This window comes from Phallusia mammillata, chromosome 3, assembly GCF_965637545.1.
Source record: "Phallusia mammillata chromosome 3, kaPhaMamm4.hap1.1, whole genome shotgun sequence".
Classification (NCBI taxonomy): domain Eukaryota; kingdom Metazoa; phylum Chordata; class Ascidiacea; order Phlebobranchia; family Ascidiidae; genus Phallusia; species Phallusia mammillata.
This window is the reverse complement of record NC_137254.1, coordinates 16,117,369-16,132,099: the sequence shown is the minus strand read 5'-3', so window position 1 is coordinate 16,132,099 and position 14,731 is coordinate 16,117,369. Positions and strand designations below refer to the sequence as shown.

At 37.6% G+C, this 14,731-nt stretch overlaps 1 pseudogene; it reads left to right on the top strand.

Moving 5' to 3' along the window:
- The first annotated feature begins 3,826 nt into the window (after positions 1-3,826).
- LOC145219685 (general transcription factor II-I repeat domain-containing protein 2 pseudogene) lies at positions 3,827-5,200 on the top strand (annotated as a pseudogene).
- The last annotated feature ends 9,531 nt before the right edge of the window (positions 5,201-14,731 follow it).

Genomic DNA, 14,731 nt, shown 5'->3' with positions numbered 1-14,731 from the left:
ATGTCTTCTACTCAAGTTTAAATTATGACAGGATTGGGTGCTATTTTTGTTTTGCATTTGCCAACATTGCCAAAAACGTGTCTTACCTGAAAAGAAAGCAAATAATGCATGCCTTTTGAAGCTTTTTTTCGTCTGCTGTCTTCCAGGCCCCAAACCACTACATGAAAATTGTTTGGTCATAAAAATCTTTAAAAAATTATGAAAAGTGCCACGGAGACCATCCATTTAAATTACTTTGGCCAATCTAGATTTATCCTGAAACACATAAGAAAAGGAATTAGACCAATTAGGCAATCACGTTTAGTGCACAATAAGAATTTGTTTTAAAAAAACATTGAATTGGCTTTACAAACAAACAGTGGTTCATCAAAGTAAACTACACATTTAAATTACCCAACATAACAACTAGAACACCATAATCTTCAAACAGTAATTTCAGCATTATTTCATTTAATACTATAAACTTGCTCAACACTATCTCCGAAAATGAGCCTATTTTAGTATGTACAGTGTACACACAGAAACAACAAAAAGTTTTTGCACATATATAATATATATAACTTACTTTCATCTGTGTGATAATATCCATTAGGTCTTTTTCATTATCTGCAGGTTCTGGCATCCACAGTTCTTAGAGGCATGTCTCCTTTTCTTTTATAAGATCCAAAAGTGTTTCCAGTTTGGAATCCATCCTGTTTAGTTTATCGAGCACCACCTGCAAGGTAGTGGCCACTTGATGCAGGAAAGGTGCCTGATCTGTGCGCTTTCGTGGTGAAAGAGGTCTCTTAAAAGTTGCCCTGTGTAATAAAACAACAACTTGTTACCCCTGAAGTGGAAACAGTAATGAAAAGTAAATTATAAGCAGTTATGAACCTCTGTGCTGTGTCTGTGCGTATAAGTGGGGGGATCACCTGCTTATTCAATTTGGGTGGTTTTGCTCTGTCTAAACCTTGGATGTCTCCTTCCTCACCTGAACATTCTTCTGTTGAAGAATCCACTACTTGTTGTTTTGAATAGCTTTTTTTCACACAACGCTCATATGTATCTGCAATTGACAACACTTGTTATGATTGTGACAAAATCAATACAGCTACGAATATAGTTTTTACTTACTTGCTTGACATATTATGGAACAAGGACAGGTTGTCCAATCTGCTGCAGGCATAGCTTGTTTCTGAACAAGTGATTGCATGTTGGTGACATCTTTAGGCCATCTGCACTCACTTGTCCCTACCAGCCACTGTTTGGGTACCATGTCATTAGACCCATCACAAAATTTAACACTTACAAACTGCTTCATGTTTTGTTTTTTCTTTAGATTTAAAACAAGTTAGCAATGTATTAAAACAGATGCAACAAACTTTTTCTTATAGGGCAAAAAAACAATTTTTCATTTCACTCGACACTTTTAGAAACAAGTAAGATTTTTGCAAACTAGAAACTTTAAACACTCCAACCATTTTGGAATTTACAGGCCTGGCAAAAAAATTGAAAATTGCTGGTATACTGTTGAACCATAGATAACTTAATTCACTAGATGCGCAACTCGGCGAAATCGTTCAGACGGGTCACGCTTGAATGAACCAGTACACATTAGCTTCTTTACAATGGAGGGCAATGGTTGAAGAGTGAAGATATTGGCAAAAAATCGCAATCTATTGCATTAAACGTTGAAATTGAAGTGATATTAAACTTGCAGGTTACGTAAGTGTCATGTATCTCGTGTATTTTTATTCTTTTTTAAACACACAATAAACTCTTACCGTTTTTGTTTGATTGGATTTGGATTTTAAATATACCATGGACAAGACTAAATTCTCGTATTTGTATAACTGTGCTTTTACAGAAATCGTCCTGAACCAACGTGCATTTGTGAAATTTAGGATTCTCGTATTTGTGATTTAGTTGTATTTCTGTGTAATAGCTAGGTTAGCCACACGGTGCCAATGGCAAAAAATCTTTGTTTAAAATTTGCAATCCTAAATTTCAACGCAACTCTGATATGAAGAAACATTACTGCAATTTACAAAAATATGCGCTCTCATTGCGTGACCCAACTAAGGGAGACATAATACATGCATCATGAAGAAACGTAATATAAATTTCCTTTTAACCCACTTCTGTTATCAAAATTAAACAGTAATTCTTTTAGAGCAGTGCTCTTCAACCGGGTATACTGTATACCCAAGTGTATACCACATTAAAACTAGGGTATACGACTGAAGAAAGGTATACGAAGGGAATACAGCTGAGGTCAGTGTTACTAAACGTCGCTATTTTTATGAAATTCAGGAAGACATAGCATGGTGACCTATGTGAGACTGACCTGCTTGTTGTAAATATTATTGCGTCAGGTTGGGATTGTTGCGTCAATGTGAATTATGAAGCAAATAAGCACATACCTGGAGTATCTGTTAAGGTTGAACAATGTACTTTCTGAAATTTTACTTTTAATATTCCTGGAGTAAAGGATTGCGAATACAAAAAATTGAGAACGCGTCAACACCACACCACATGTCCAAATCGCTGAAAGAATGCAGCAACAAGCCAGCCATTAAATCAACTTCTTACGTTTACACACTTTTGTATGCTAAATTTCCTGGACGTAGCACCGGAGGTGCACAACCTTTCCGCTGTGACGGCCGCATCGTAAATCCTTACTAACAGTGCCTGATAGCCAATTTAGTTTCTAGCTTGTTACGTAGAACAGTCAAGGCATCAGACTTTACTGTTTATAACGTCACCATCTAAATTGTGACGCTAATGGTGCCTGTTTTCGCATTGTTTACCCATAATAGGCTTACAAAAAGTCTCAAACATGCGGCTTCTGGGCTGTTAATATTTTTTCCAGCCCCTCAAACTGGTTTTGCAAATCCAAATATTTCAGTTTACATGTTCATGGCCACAGGTTGTGTACTCCTGGCCTTGTATAACAATAATTCACACGACCAGGCAAGTACCTATTGGTAGAATGTTAGTTTCTGTGCACATTTATAAATTGCTATGTGTAGGGTATACAAAGTTGCTCAAAAATTATAAAAGGTATACAACGGGGAAAAAGGTTGAAGAGCACTGTTTTAGAGCATTCATATGTGAAGATCACTTTGAAAAAAGCGATCTGCTGATTAATTATTGGTTGCAGAATAAAGTTAAAAATTGGTGCTTTGCCATCCAAAAAAATTCCCAAACAGCAGTGCAGGACAAAGTTGGTAACATTGCCGATGAACATATAAATGTTTATTATAGCTAAAATTATTTGTTGTGGCCTAGACCAGGGGTGTGCAACATGCGGCCCGCGGAGAAATGCCAATTTTGAAAGTGAATTCAACTTGTTATCTACGCCTATGACGTAACAACGCTCTATCAGAATAGATTGTGTGAAGCGAACAAAGCAATTCACAAAGCATTCAATTGCTAAGGAGTGAGCATTTCTGAATCTAGTACACTGACTCATTGTAAATTGTTTTTGTCTGTAATGGCAAACTCTGTAGCAAATTTGCAGAATGCAAAAAAGAGTAAGGTAGAGGAAGAGAAACGCATGTTTCAGACGAGATGGACCTTTGAGTATTTCTTCATTGAAAATTCAGATAAAAGACCTTTATGTCTTATTTGCAATCAAACTGTTAATGTTGCTAAAGAGTACAACGTTAAACGACACTATGAGACAAAGCATTCTGAAGGTGTTTATGGAAAGCTAGAAGGACAAAACAGAAAGATGAAAGCGAAGCAAATGCAGGAAGAATTAAAAAGCCAGCGTTCGAGGTAAATAGCGATAACGAAAAAGCAAATCCGAAGTTACTTGATTGCACAGAGAATAGCTCAAACCATGAAACCATATTCCGATGTAGCAAAAGAAATGTGCCCTAAACTGAAGAGCGAGTTTGAGAAAATAAGTCTGTCACGGTGGACGATAGCGAGGCGTGTCGATGATCTTGCGTTTGATATCAGTGAGACTCTTAGGGATAAAGTGAAGAACTTTATTTCGTGGAGTTTTGCTGTCGATGAAAGTACAGACCAGAAGGATACTGCACAGTTGGCCATATTTGTAAAAGGAGTGGACAAAGAGTTAAACGAAACCGAAGAGCTTCTGTCGCTACAGTCAATAAAGGGCACGACTACTGGTGCTGATATCTTTACTGAAGTATTCGATGCTCTTGGCAAATTTGGACTTGACTTGTCCAACTTATGCGGAATCGCAACTGATGGTGCTCGATCCATGTCCGGAACTGGCATTGGATTTGTAGGTCTCTTAAAGTCTGCCTTGAGGGAGAGAAAAATCGATGACGATATTGCAATTTTTCATTGTATTATTCACCAGCAAAACCTGTGTGCAAAATCCTTAAAATTCAAACACGTCTTGAGCCCGGTAATTAAGGCAGTAAATTTCATTCGAGCACGCGGGCTCAACCATCGTCAGTTTCAAAAAATTCTGGATGACCTCAACACGACACATCAAGATCTAGTGTACTTTTCTGAAGTCCGTTGGTTAAGCAAGGGCTGCATGTTGCGCCGATTTTACGAACTGCGGAAAGAAGTCGCGATTTTTTTGAAACTTAAAGGGCACCCAATAGATGAAATGGAAGACGAAAATTGGTTATGCGATCTAGGTTTCTTAGTTGATATAACAACGCATCTAAATGAACTTAATACAAGACTCCAGCGAAAAAGCCAGTATGCAAATGAAATGTATGGTCACATAAAAGGTTTCATGAACAAATTACGACTGTGGAAAGCTCACATACAGACAGGAAATCTTTTCCACTTTCCAACTTTAAGAAACTGTGGAATGCATCCCGAGAAAAAAACTGAATTTGCAGACCAACTTGAAAAATTGTTGTGTGAATTTTTGAATCGTTTTAAGGACTTCAAATCTCATGAACATCTGTTCGATATATTCTCTTCGCCATTCAACACAGACGTTGACAAAGCACCAGTTGATATCCAACTTGAACTGATTGATCTCCAAGAGAATACTGATTTGAAAGCAAAGTACCTGGAAATTAATCTTGGCGATTTTTACCGAAAACATCAACTTTCCACATTTAAACAAATTTATGGCTTCAAAAATGGCCCTTTTCGGCTCAACGTATTTGTGCGAACAATTTTTCTCGAAAATGGGCGTGATGAAATCCCCCTATCGATCGGCTTTGACAGACGAACACTTGGAAAACGGACTTCGAATTGCGAGCACATCCATTAAAACAAATTTGGAAAAAGTCGTCGGGAAAAGAAGCCAGCTGCAAATTTCTCACTGAATTCGTGTAATGTGGGTGTGACAATAAATTTGAATAGCAGTTTTCTTCAGTAATTTATGCGTCTTAACTTGATGTTTTTGCAAAGAGATTAGTGCCTGCAACTGCTAGAAAGCCTAGGCTATGTTAAACGAACATGCGGCCCGCGGTCTCTTCCAGTTTTTCATTTCTGGCCCTCCTGTAATAAAGGTTGCACACCCCTGTCATAAAATGTTAAATGACCTCATTTTATGTTTAGAAATACATTTAAACGGCCATTACCACCGAAACAAAGACCTTTAAATAGTAATGAATATCAAGCCCTAATGGCGAAGATGGAAAGGATGGACGACAAACTAGAAACCATTGTTGAACTACTGAAACAAAAAGAAGTGTGTGCGACCGTGACAGAAAGTTTCTTTCATGAGCCAGCGGACAATGAAAAATATCTGCTTGAATTAATCACTCAAATAAATGTAAGCTACATTTTCACCTAAAAGGGCAATAATACTTTATACTCTTAATTGTCAGGTGGTGTGTTAATAAAATCTGTTTTTTTTAACTGTAACTTGAATTATCATTTAATTGCCAGTCCTACTAGTGGATGACAAACATTTCTATTTGTTTCGATGTTTTACGTGTGATCATAATTGCATGTTTCATACTTGAAGGACAAGAAAAGAATTGGAAAAGTTATAGATATGGACATAGGCGTCGATTTTTTAATTATTTGCAAATTTTTAAGGGAGACCTTTCCATGTTTTGGAAACATCCATCAGCCGTTCAAACCCACAATCTTAGGAACACAATGCAGTTGCGTTATCTGCTCCGTTGTCCTGGCGAGCGCACGATCTAAGTTATGACCCTTATTCGGTTAAACCAGGGGTCACTAAACGTTTTACACTGCGGGCCGGATAACTTTAATAACGATTCGCGCGAGCCGCATAGTTAACATGTTCTAGCGCCGTCTTTCCATACTTGGCCCGCGATGCGATTTTCATAGGTGGGCCAAAATATGGTCTTTCTACAATCTCATTTAAAATCTGGTGATCCGACTGTTAAATTGTACAGTTAGCATCAACTAACGAGCAATGCTCGTATATTACGTCACAAGTAACAAAAGAATGCAATTGTTCGCGCACAATTAACACTTGTAGTCTCGTCTGTGACGTAACAAATTGGTTGTGGTCTATTTTGGGCGTTGTAATCCTATGAATCCAAAAAAATGTGGGCCGTAGTTTGGTGACCCCTGGGCTAAACAAACGAAACAAAGTTTGCAGATATAGCACACTTCCGCACAGACAGATAGTGAAGTTGCCACAGGAATTAAGTAAACATTGTTCAAGATGTTCATTTACATTGTATGTGACGATTTTTAAACAACTCAACATTAAACTGGCAACGTCTTATTCGAGGGTTGCTTGCGTTTTGGCTGCAAAAATGCCTATAATATTTGTTTGACTAGTCATTCCTGCAGTTAACATAAAGCAAATATAAGATACTGGAACAACCAGGCAATACTGGGAATAAAACAATCACATAACAATGCCGATTGTTACGGCAACCATTGTTACGTTGCGTAACAAACCACGAGACACTTGCGTTTGTCATTAATTGTGACCTTCAATCTTACAAACAGCCGGTTTCAACTACTTTACGGTATAGACGTGTATGCGGTCTTTCTGGCAATACTTTATTTCAAACAAAAACAGGGGAGACAATACATATGTTGTCACCCCTGTTTTTTCAGGAGGGGAGACATGTCACCCCGGTCACCCCTAAATCGACGCCTATGGATATGGACGGCCTGCGAGGCACATTACGCAACTTCATCAAGTTGTTTATGACAAAAAATCTAGCACTTAAATTTTCCTGGAGTGGATTGGGTTGTGGAAGAAAACAGACTAAAATTTCTTTTAAAACTCATCCTTTGTTTGCTTTTTTGATAGATAAGACTTTTTTATACTTGTTGTAATTATCATTATGATGATACGGATTTTGAAATTCAATTCATTGAATTTTTGTTTTAAACTTTTGTAGATGTGCTGCCATACACCAGACACAATGGTGCCAGTCACCAGGAAATAGGCACTGCAGTTAAACGGGTCCTTCCAGGGGTTGGTGACTGGGATGGCGGGCGTGTAAAAAAAAATTCAACAGCCAAATGAAAACCCAGGTGATGACACTGACTCTTGCGACGATGCATAGGATGGTCTTTATGCCAGCCATGTGACTTTAAAATGCTTTTGCCCCAGCCATTCAAATTGTGTGTCTTATACTTTGTCCCGGCCATCTAAACTTTGTGTCTTATGCTTTGCACAGCCCCTTCAAAGTGTGTGTTTTATGCTGTGTGCAGGCCATCTAAACTGTGTGTTTTATGCTTTGTTCAGACTGTCCAGACAGTGTGTCCTATGCTTTGCATCGTCCATCTTAACTATGTGTCTTATGCCTTACGCCAGTCCTCCAAACTATGTGTCAAATGCCCAGCACTGGCTCTCCAAACTGTGTGTCTTGTGCCCTGCGCCGGCCCTCCAAACTGTGTTATTTATGCTTTGCATCGGCCCTCCAAACTATGTGTCTTATGCTTTGCCCAGGCCCTCCAAAGTGTGTGGCTTATGCTGAGTGCAGGCCATCTAAACTGTGTTTTATGCTTTGCGCATGCCGTCCAAACTGTCTGTCTTATGCTTTGCATTGGCCCTCCAAACTGTGTGTCTTATGCTTTGCATCGACCCTCCAAGCTGTGTGTTTTATGCTTGCCCAGGCCACCCATCAAAACCAGGCGTCCTTTATATTTCGTTTTGTGCTTCTTTTTAGTACATTGTCAGGAAATATTATTGGAAGTGTCATATTGAAAGGCGGCAAAGTTTGGCAGTGCCAAGGATAGTATATGATTGGTTATGTGTGGTTCAAACAATATTTAAACTAGGACCTAGTATGGCTAAAAACCGGGCCGTCATACCTGGTTATTATCTTAGGCCGATCGTACGGCATCGTGTATGGACCAAACATAACTGAAACGTTCGGCGCCAAGCTCGAAGTGTTTCATTGTTGAACATACGCCACACATATATGCCAACTTAAGCAAGGCACCCAGGTGCCGCCCATGTGTGGCTGCCTAGCGTTACCAAACATAATTATGCTTGGCCCGGACATAAATTTCTGACTGGACAGTTTGATTAAGTTATATTTCACTTATGAAAAAGTTACTTGACCCCAAGTGGGGTCGCCTAAACTTTTTCTGGGGTCGCTTTAAATTTAATTTATTGGCCTTCAAATTTATTAGCACAAGAATAATACGTTTTTGTTCTAGTTCGCACCCTTTCCTCATGTTTTGCAGTACAGCCTGGTTCTCGTGTCACATCTGATGATTATGATGCAATAAACTAAGAAAACAAAAGTTGTAGTTTCATTGTTACGCGAAATAGAGCCCCATGAATGACATAATGTGTCTTTTTACACAATACAGGAAAAAAATCATCAAATATACTGATTTCTGCAAACTGGTGAGCTTTAACGCGAACTAGATTGGCAAGATTAAATGAAACTTTTGGGTTTTAGCATTTGAGCGTGATAATACACGCTGAATGCTAATATTTAAAGTCTGCTTGAAAATTAAGCGGGCATATTTAAATAAAAATACTTTCAGTTTCGGCATTACTATCGGAAAAAAATGGGGTCGTATGTAAATGCTGATTTAGTTTTCTTTGAATTGGGGTCGCTTCGAAAAAAGGTGGAGGACCACTGCTGTATACAAGGTGTCCAAACTTTTTTTAACAGGGGGGCAATTTTTATCTGGTGCAGACGCCCTCGAACCAACGTTTTTTTGCATGGTTTTTTACCGGACAATTATAACACAAAATATACGGAATTTAAGGAAATTGTTTGTTGCGTCAGCACCGTGTGTACTTTCTTTTTGTCGGTAAATAAAGTTCCGAGAAAAGGCTTTTGCGTGAAATTGCAAGTCGTCACAACCCACACAGGGGGCAGTGTTTATATCATTTTGGATTCACCTCTACCGAGTAATGCTCTATTGTTTTCCACAAAAGAAGGCGATTGTTTGCTCATAATCGTAATATTGTTTTGTCTATGATGTTACAATTGTTTCTCAGATGCGTCAGAACCTTTGCGTGTAATGGACATTGCGTGTTGTAGTGGAAATTAAATCAGGTTTTCTGGTAACTGAAGCTTTCGCGTTGCTAGGTGAATCTGGCCGTCTACGTCTGTTCAAAACGCAATGCCTTTACACAAATAACAATATGTCATAGGGCAATTTTGAGCCAAGAGGGGGCGATTGTGTCAAAAAAGTTAAAGACCCCTGGTCTAAAGTATCTATACACCGAAATCAATGCTACATTATGTTTAGCAAAACAAGCAGTGGCGGCTCGTGCCTAAAATTTGTGGGGGTGCTGCCCCCACAAACTTTAGCCTTTACTGAACATATATAAGTTGGCAATATATTGAAAAGCTACATTTCTAGTTTTCTAGCCATTTGTTTTGTGTAGAAAAACAAGTAATACAAATCTTAATTAGCAACTCCATTGTGACGTAATTTTTGTTACGCAATAATGTACACGAGTGTAAAGAGCAGACGGCATCATTTGTGTATTTTGTTTACTTGCACAGCGACGGGCCAAACACAATAACGTTCAGTAATAATGTGAAAAACAAAAACACACGTGGCACAGCTTCGAAACGAAGTGGTTGTAAATACGGTAAAACACAACAGGAATATAGAAAAAAAATTAATAGAAAAAATAGATATAAACTAGAAGGGTGGCTTAGCACATTTTACCATAGCATATACACTACAATCTATTCTGCAAACTGTAATATATTCTCTATATTTATTTTTATTGGGTCCCATATTAGCCAACATTTTTTATAATCTTGATTTGTTTCTGCAGGCAGAAACTCATGGGTCCCCAAAACCGCAAAGTTGTAAACAGACAACCATAAGAAACGTTGCTATAAAGTCAAACACAGTAATTGGTAGTGTTACTTAAAAAAAGAAGTTATGTAAATTACAAACTGTCCAAATCTCATGCAATTGAGACATTGTTATAAGTTTGTGTGCCTAAATAGCATAAAACACTGACATCTCAAAACGGCATATTATACAAACTGTAAAAATGTATTGTTGATTAATTCACCCATTTTGGGGGGTTGGTAGGGTAAATATTAGGGCTGCAGGGTGAAACACAATATTCGACAGCTACAAATGCCAAATTTTATCAAAAATTCATCCAAATCGGACGTTTTATAAACAATAGGTGGCTTAAGCAGTAAATATTGGGCTACATGGTGAAACACAATAATCGATGCCCTAAAATAGCATAATGAAAAAACTGTCCAAATTGTATTCAAATCGGACATTGTTTAAAAAATCACCAATTTTAGGGGGCTAGTGGGGTAAATATTGTGGCTGCAGGGTAAAACACAACAAACGATGCCCTAAAATGGCCCAATGAACAAACTGTCCGAATTTCATGAAATTCGGACATTGTTTAAAAAATCACCCATTTTAGGGGGCTAGTGGGGTAAATATTGGGGCTACAGGGTAAAACACAACAAACGATGCCCTAAAATGGCACAATGAACAAACTGTCCAAATTTCATCCAATTCGGACATTGTTTAAAAAATCACCCATTTTAGGGGGCTAGTGGGGTAAATATTGGGGCTACAGGTTAAAACACAACAAACGATGCCCTAAAATGGCCCAATGAACAAACTGTCCGAATTTCATGAAATTCGGACATTGTTTAAAAAATCACCCATTTTAGGGGGCTAGTGGGGTAAATATTGGGGCTACAGGGTAAAACACAACAAACGATGCCCTAAAATGGCACAATGAACAAACTGTCCAAATTTCATCCAATTCGGACATTGTTTAAAAAATCACCCATTTTAGGGGGCTAGTGGGGTAAATATTGGGGCTACAGGTTAAAACACAACAAACGATGCCCTAAAATGGCCCAATGAACAAACTGTCCGAATTTCATCCAATTCGGACATTGTTTAAAAAATCACCCATTTTAGGGGGCTAGTGGGGTAAATATTGGGGCTACAGGTTAAAACACAACAAACGATGCCCTAAAATGGCCCAATGAACAAACTGTCCGAATTTCATCCAATTCGGACATATTGTTTAAAAAATCACCCATTTTAGGGGGCTAGTGGGGTAAATATTGGGGCTACAGGTTAAAACACAACAAACGATGCCCTAAAATGGCACAATGAACAAACTGTCCAAATTTCATCCAATTCGGACATTGTTTAAAAAATCACCCATTTTAGGGGGCTAGTGGGGTAAATATTGGGGCTACAGGTTAAAACACAACAAACGATGCCCTAAAATGGCCCAATGAACAAACTGTCCAAATTTCATCCAATTCGGACATTGTTCAAAATTTACCCATTTTAGGGGGCTAGTGGGGTAAACACTGGGGCTATCGAGTCAAACAAAACAAATGGCACATCTACATAACCATATCTACCATCTGTGAAAGTTTCATCCAAATCCATCAAACATTTCAGGGCAAAATGGGGTGGACAAACTTCAGGGAAGAAAAAAAAAAAAAAAGAAAAAAAAAAAAAAGAAATCGAGTAAAATCAAGATGTGTCCCCTTCAAGGAAGGGGACCCATAATGAGTCGAGAAAGGTCGAAGTATTTCAGTTCGACAACAAAAATTGTCATGTTTTATTTAAGTAACCTTATGGTCACAGTCAGCGTTTTCAACATATTCTATGACACTTCACAGATTATTGTCACACAAAAAAACTAGCCATACAGCTTTTTATTGGTATCATAACTAACAAATTTAACAACCACATTACATTGGTTTCAGAACTTGTTCATTTAAACATCTTTCTTGAATTTTTGTGTACAGACTATTAATTGTATTTTAGTTTCTTAACTGCTATAATTGCTGTTTGCTGGCAAATAGCTTATAATTTCCTTTTTTAAGTGCAAAACGCCTTCAAGCTTTAAAATTTACAACACTCTCACCATGGGCGTCCGCAGGAAAAAATACAGGGGAGGGCAAAACTATCTTCACATCGCCGTTCGATAAACGGTATTTCAGAACAAAAATCATCTGACTGTGCTACTCACTCTTGCCAATCCCAAAGTAGCAAAATAATACAATAAACACAATATTAAATATCACTGAAGTATGTGGTAGGTTGGCAAATACTTTTTAACGGAAGTAGGATTTACATTGACCAACCTTATCAGATGTAAGAACAAATACAGTGAAGATATCACATAATGCCTGTTTGACACATCCATCAATGACGTAATAATATGCTTGTTACCGAACTATTGTTAAGTAATAATGTTCGATTCATTCAATTTGTTGTAAAACCTTATTCTGTTCTGTGACAGTTACACTTGTAATAAAGGGGTGGAGACCCAAGGCGTCTTCAATTTACGTTCCAGGAATAGTTTTTGTATAACACTGTGTGAATGTTTATTGTGTTTTGTTTTAAGTTGCGGATTCTCCGACCGTTTACGTTTTTCTTTTTTCCAGGGAGGGGGGGCACGTGCCCCCTTTTGCCCCCCGCTGCGGACGCCCATGACTCTCACTTAAATTTAAACCATATTATTAAATCTTGTGCTTCTATTTTCCAACCAAAATGAATCATGAAGTCATAGTTTGGGCATGATAATTGATAGCTTCTTCCTTAATCCCAAATGATAACTAAGAAACTGTTTTTCTATTTAGTACTAGCACTGCAAGTGCAAGTCTTTTGGAAATATTGGTGTTCCTCAGAAAAATTGGCATCTTTTTCAGTGTTAAAAAGAACTGTTTTGCCTTTGAAGGAATCATGGAAACAACAAAAAGGATTTTTCATCCTAGTAATTTAACTTGTCAAAACATCATCTCTAGATTAATTATTTTCAAAGTAATCATGAACATCAGATCTACAGAAACATTTTCATTTGAGTAACTAGCTTTTCTTTGTCAACAAAAGGATGTGCTTGGTGTCACTACTATCTTGTCTGTAGAATGATCATTCTTAAGAAACACTTCCTGTGAAGCAATTTAGCAGCTACTGTTTAGACAAACAATACATGTCCATTATATCAATACACATGATTGCACTTGGTTGCAAATACTGTCCACATGGTGTGTTAAGAAATCCACACTTTAAATTGTCTTCACTCTTTTTTTGTCTTCATTTCAAAATTCCTGTTGCTTGCAGTTGTTTGTTGTGCATTTGATATTGCCTGAATTTCAGTGAGGCATTTAACTTCACAGTCACAAATTTAATTTTTCTTTGGTAGCATTAGGAACTAAAACTGAGTATTTCTTGTTGTTGCTTATTCCTGCATGACATTGGAGTAGCAGATGTTTTGTCCCATACTTTCATAAATCTTTTTAATTCAGTTATTTATTATAAAGGTTAATTGTGACTTTTAAAGGTGTTAGATGACCTTTTTTTTCTTTTTCAAGGTGTTAGATACACTTATTTAATTCAATGATAACTGTAAAAACTGAAACCCACTTCCAGTCATCTTAAAAAGTCACGACTAACAGTCAAACAATAAATTTAATGATAGCAAAATAATTATTTAACTGCACTCACTGTCGAACTTAAAAACACAGTACACGGGTTTGGCTTTGGAGCTCACTGACGCGAAGCAGACAACACAACTAGCGCTACGTCACGGGAGGGGCTGCGCGAGCCACAGCCCCCTCTCGCCTATTACGCCCGGCATGTAGCTTTTCCAAGTGCGCATGCGCACAACTGAAAACGTCACGAAACTGGAGCTTTTTTTTAAATAATACAAAATTTTTACTAATTTTATTTTAATAAATGCCGATTAATGCCATAAAAGTTATTCTTAGTATACACTGATCAAACATAAAAACTATATGTAAAGATTGTTTTGTATAACAACTTGGAATAGGAATGTCAAGTAAAAATACTGGGGGTGCTGCAGCTCCGCAGCCCCCTCGCACGAGCCGCCCCTGTAAAAATGATTATCTCCATGAACACTACTTCCGTAAAATGCAATCGTGTGTTTATCATGCAGACATTGTAACGACACAACCAAGCGACAAACAAAGTGAAAATGTGTTAAGGTCTCAAAAATGTGAATAAGGTTTTGGTGTTTGTAGTTATAATCCTGACTGCGTTTGGGCTAGTTTTGGGAATGTTATATTTTACCAAAGATCAGGTGCGTAATGTCATATAAAGTAAACTAAGTTTTTTTCTGTCGTTAATCCTGATGACTCTTTACGTTTACTGTTTCAGAAAGTAAATAAAGAAGTTTCACACGGTAAGTCAAACATCAATAAAAGTGCTATTTGTATTTACAAAACAGTCGTTGATAAGGAGATTTATTTAAAATCAGCTAAAACTTTTTATTGTGCTGATGTACATTGTTTTCTAGAAGATGTCATTACGTAACTTAAGTCATAAGCATTGATTAACGTCAAAACGACACAATATTGGTGATTGCGGTTTATTGTTTGTAGCAACCACGATTTAA